Genomic DNA, 4995 nt, shown 5'->3' on the forward strand with positions numbered 1-4995 from the left:
ATCCATAAACCTATATTAAGTCAGTGAAATGAATAAATGCCCAGGAAATGCAGGGCTCTTCCTTAAAGTAGAATGCCAGTTAATATGAAGCAAGTGGTGGAGCTGGAAAATAACCACCTTGTAAAGATTGGTTTGGACAGGAATAATCGATAGATATTAATCAAGGAGCAAAAGTATAACGTGGAACAGTTATTTGGCCTCAAAGCATCTTTCCAGTGAGAATCAGCTACAAAGGAAAAACAGTAACTACACAGTGGAGAAACCAGACAACACCTCAACAATGATCAAATTAATATCATCAATGAAGGGCAGATGGCCACCACTTGCCTCCAGATGTGATCATCTAAGCAGGAGACAATATCACTAATGTAGTAGACAGTCTGGGATATCTAATCTGAATCTGATCATGAGGAAATGCCAGATAAACCCAAACTGAGCAACAACCTATGAGATAATTCATTCTGCAGCCTTCAATGTCATGACAAAGAATCTGAGAAATTGTCACAGTGTAAAGGAAATTAATGCAATATAACAACTAAATGCAATATGTGATCCTGAAATGGATCCTGTACTAAAGAAAATGCTATAAAGGACATTTTTGGGACAACTGACTCAACTGGAATCTGCTTGGTAAACAAAAGTATTACATGAGATGGACTACATGTTAGTCATATGCAAAACAAGCTTAAGAAATTTTTAAAAATTGAAATCATACAAACTATCTTGTTTGATCACAATGGAATGAAACTGGAAACAGAAAGAAAACTGGAAACTTACAAATAGATGGAAATTAAACATCACACTCTTTAAACAACCAATGGACTAAGATGAAATAAAAGGAAATTTAAAAATATCAAGAAATGAAAACATACAAAAACTTATGAGATACAGCAAAAACAGTGCTAAGAGGAGAAATTAAAGCTGTAAACACTTACACTAAGAAAGTTCTGAACCCAACTTTACACCTTAAAGAACTTAACAAGAAAAAAAGAACTAAACCTAAAGAGCAGAAGGAAGGAAATAAATATTAGAACTGAGATAAGTGAAAAATAGAAAACATAGAGGGAGAAAAAAAAAAATCAGTAAAACCAGAAGTTGGTTTTTCAAAAAGATCAACAAACTTGACAAATATTTAGCAAGATGGACAAATATTTAGCAATATTTAGCAAAAAGAGACTCAAATTACTAAAATCAGAAATGAAAGTGGGGGGACTTTCCTGGCGGTCCTGTGGTTAAGAATCCACCTGCCAATGCAGGGGACACAGGTTCAATCCCTGCCACAATTACAGAGCCCACACTCTAGAGCCCATAAGCCACAACTACTGAAGCATGCACACCCTAGATCCTGTGCTCTTCAGTAAGAGAAGCCACTGCAATTAGAAGCCTACCCATCACAACAAGAGTAGCCCCCACTCACCTCACTACAACTAGAGAAAGCCCACGTGCAGCAACAAACATGCAGCAATGAATATCCAGCGCTGCCCAAGACAAAAAAGTTTTTTTAACAGAAATGAAAGTAGAAACATAACTACTAATTCTACAGAAATAAAAAGATTATTATAAGAGTCCTATGAACAATTCTATACCAACAAATTGGATAACCTAGATGACATGGACAAATTCCTGGAAACATACAACCTACTACCAAGACCAAATCATGAAAAAGTAGAAAATCTGAATAGACCTGTAACTAGTAAGGAGACTCAATCAGTAATCAAAAACCTCCCAAATAAAAGCTCAAGACCAAGAGGTTTCACCATTGAATTCTACCAAATATTAAGAAAGATTAAACACCAATCCCCTCAAATTCTTTCCAAAAAATTGAAGAGGAGGAAGTATCTCCTAATTCATTCTATGAAACCCAGCATTACATTAATACCAAAGCAGACAAAGACACTACAAGAAAAGTGCAGATCAATATCCCATATAAATACTGACATAAATATACTCAACAAAATACTAGAGGATCTAAACCAACAATATTTTATAAGGAATTATACACCAAAATGAAGAAGAATTTTTCCTGAAATATAAGGATGGTTGAACACACCAATATCAATCTAATACACCACATTAACAAAAAACAAAGAAAAAAGTTACATGATCATCTCAATGCAAAAAAAGCATGACAGAATTCAACACTCTTTCATGATAAAAATACTCAGAAAACTAGGAAGAAACTACTTCAACATGATTAAGGTCATATACGAAAAGCCTACAGCTAACATACTCAATGGTAAAAGATTAGAAGCTTTCCTCTAAGAACAGGTACAAAGTAAAGATGCCCGTTTTCTCACTTCTATTCAACACAGACCTAATCAAAACAACCAAAAAAAAGAAAAAGCCATCTAAATCAGAAAGAAAGAATAAAATTATCTGTTTGCAGACGACATAGATTTTATATGCAGAAAACCCTAAAGATTACACACAAAGTTAGAATGAACAAATTAAGTTGCAAGATACAAAATTAACACATCAAAAAGTCAGTTGCATTTCTGTACACTAACAATGAAAAATCTGAAAAGAAAGTTACAAAAACAAGAAAAAAGAATAAAGCACTTAGGAATAAGGCAAAAAGGCAAAAAAAAAAAAAAAAGAAAACTTGTACAATGAAAATTACAAAACATTTCTGAAATAAATTAAAGAAGACATAATGGAAAAGACAGCTGCTTGTGGATTGAAAGACTCAATATTGTTAAGATGTCAAAACTACCAGAAGGAATGTACAGATTCAATGTCATCCCTATCAAAATTGCAATGACATTTTTGAAAAAACAGAAAAATCCATCCTAAATTTGATGTGGAACCTCAAGAGACTCTGCATGCAAACAATATATTTATTTTTAATTACAAGTATCCTTTACGAATATTGACATAGAAATCCTGGACAAAATACATGCAAACCAAAGGAGTACATTAAAAGGTTTATACACTATAATAAAGTGGGATTTATTCCTGGAATTTGAGAATGGGTCAACAGACAAAAATTAATCAATGTGATATGCTACCTTAATAGAATGAAGGAAAAAATAACCCAAATCATCTCAATTGAATCAATAAAAGAATGACAGTCAAACAATTTTTAAAAAGAACTAAGTTGGAGATCTCACACTTTCTGACTTCAAAACCTACTACAAAGCTATAAAAATCAAAACAGTGTGGAACTGGCATAACAGCAGACATACAGACCAATGGAACAGAATAATTAGCCCTGAAATAAACCCTTCCATACTTGGTCAAGTGGTTTTGAACAATGATCCTTAGACCATCCAATGGAGAAAGAACAGTCTTTCCAACAAATGGAGCTGGAATCCAGCATTATGCTGGAATCCTGGGCATATAATCAAAGAAAACTCTAACTCAGAAAAAATACCTAAACTCCAGTATTTATAATAGCACTATTAACAACAGTCAAGACATGGAAGCAATCTAAATGTCCATCAGGAGATGACTGGATAAAGAAGATGTACTACATATATACAATAAAATACTGCTGCTGCTGCTGCTAAGTTGCCTCAGTCATGTCTGACTCTGTGCAACCCCATGGACTGCAGCCTACCAGGCTCCTCCGTCCGTGGGATTTTCCAGGCAAGAGTACTGGAGTGGGTTGCCATTTCCTTTTCCAGGGGATCTTCCCAACCCGGGAATCAAACCTGGGTCTCCTACACTGCAGGCAGATTCTTTACCATCTGAGTCACCAGGGACTAAGAGAAAGACAAATATAAGATATTACTTATATGTGGAATCTAAAATAAGATACAAATGAATTTATTTACAAAACAGAAACAGACCCCTAAATAAAACAAGCCTATGGTTACCAAAGGGGAAGGAGCAGGGAGAGGAAAAAATTTGGAGTTTGGGACTGACAGATACACACTGTTCAGTTCAGTTTCTCAGTCATGTCCGACTCTGTGACCCCATGAACTGCAGCACGTCAGGCCTCCCTGTCCATCACAAACTCCTGGAGTTCACTCAGACTCACGTCCATCGAGTCAGTGATGCCATCCAGCCATCTCATCCCTGTCGTCCCCTTCTCCTCCTGCCTCCAATCCCTCCCGGCATCAGAGTCTTTTCCAATGAGTCAACTCTTCGCATGAGGTGGCCAAAGTACTGGAGTTTCAGCTTTAGCATCATTCCTTCAAAGAAATCCCAGGGCTGATCTCCTTCAGAATGGACTGGTTGGATCTCCTTGCAGTCCAAGGGACTCTCAAGAGTCTTCTCCAACACCACAGCTCAAAAGCATCAATTCTTTGGCACTCAGCCTTCTTCACAGTCCAACTCTCACATCCATACATGACCACTGGAAAAACCATAGCCTTGACTAGACGAACCTTTGTTGGCAAAGTAATGTCTCTGCTTTTGAATATGCTATCTAGGTTAGTCATAATTTTCCTTCCATGGAGTAAGTGTCTTTTAATTTCATGTCTGCAGTCACCATCTGCAGTGATTTTGGAGCCCAGAAAAATAAGTCAGTCACTGTTTCCACTGTTTTCCCATCTATTTCCCATGAAGTGATGGGATCGGATGCCATGATCTTCGTTTTCTGAATGTTGAGCTTTAAGCCAACTTTTTCACTCTCCACTTTCACTTTCATCAAGAGGCTTTTGAGTTCCTCTTCACTTTCTGCCATAAGGGTGGTGTCATCTGCATATATGAGGTTATTGATATTTCTCCCGCCAATCTTGATTCCAGCTTGTGTTTCTCTTGATTCCAGCTTGTGTTTCTTCCGGTCCAGCGTTTCTCATAATGTACTCTGCATATAAGCTAAATAAGCAGGGTGACAATATACAGCCTTGACATACTCCTTTTCCTATTTGGAACCAGTCTGTTGTTCCATGTCTAGTTCTAACTGTTGCTTCCTGACCTGCATAGAGGTTTCTCAAGAGGCAGGTCAAGTGATCTGGTATTCCCATCTCTTTCAGAATTTTCCACAGTTTATTGTGATCCACACAGTCAAAGGCTTTGGCATAGTCAATAAAGCAGAAATAGATGCTT

The 4995-nt window shown here is 36.8% G+C and overlaps 1 protein-coding gene across 1 annotated transcript in view; it reads right to left on the reverse strand.

The window, feature by feature from the left end:
• Positions 1-4995, reverse strand: part of PCCB (propionyl CoA carboxylase, beta polypeptide) — a 96681-nt gene that overhangs the window by 57718 nt on the left and 33968 nt on the right. The gene's annotated exons all lie outside the window — the stretch shown is intronic.

Source organism: Bison bison, unplaced genomic scaffold, assembly GCF_000754665.1.
Source record: "Bison bison bison isolate TAMUID 2011002044 unplaced genomic scaffold, Bison_UMD1.0 scf7180017864384, whole genome shotgun sequence".
NCBI lineage: Eukaryota > Metazoa > Chordata > Mammalia > Artiodactyla > Bovidae > Bison > Bison bison.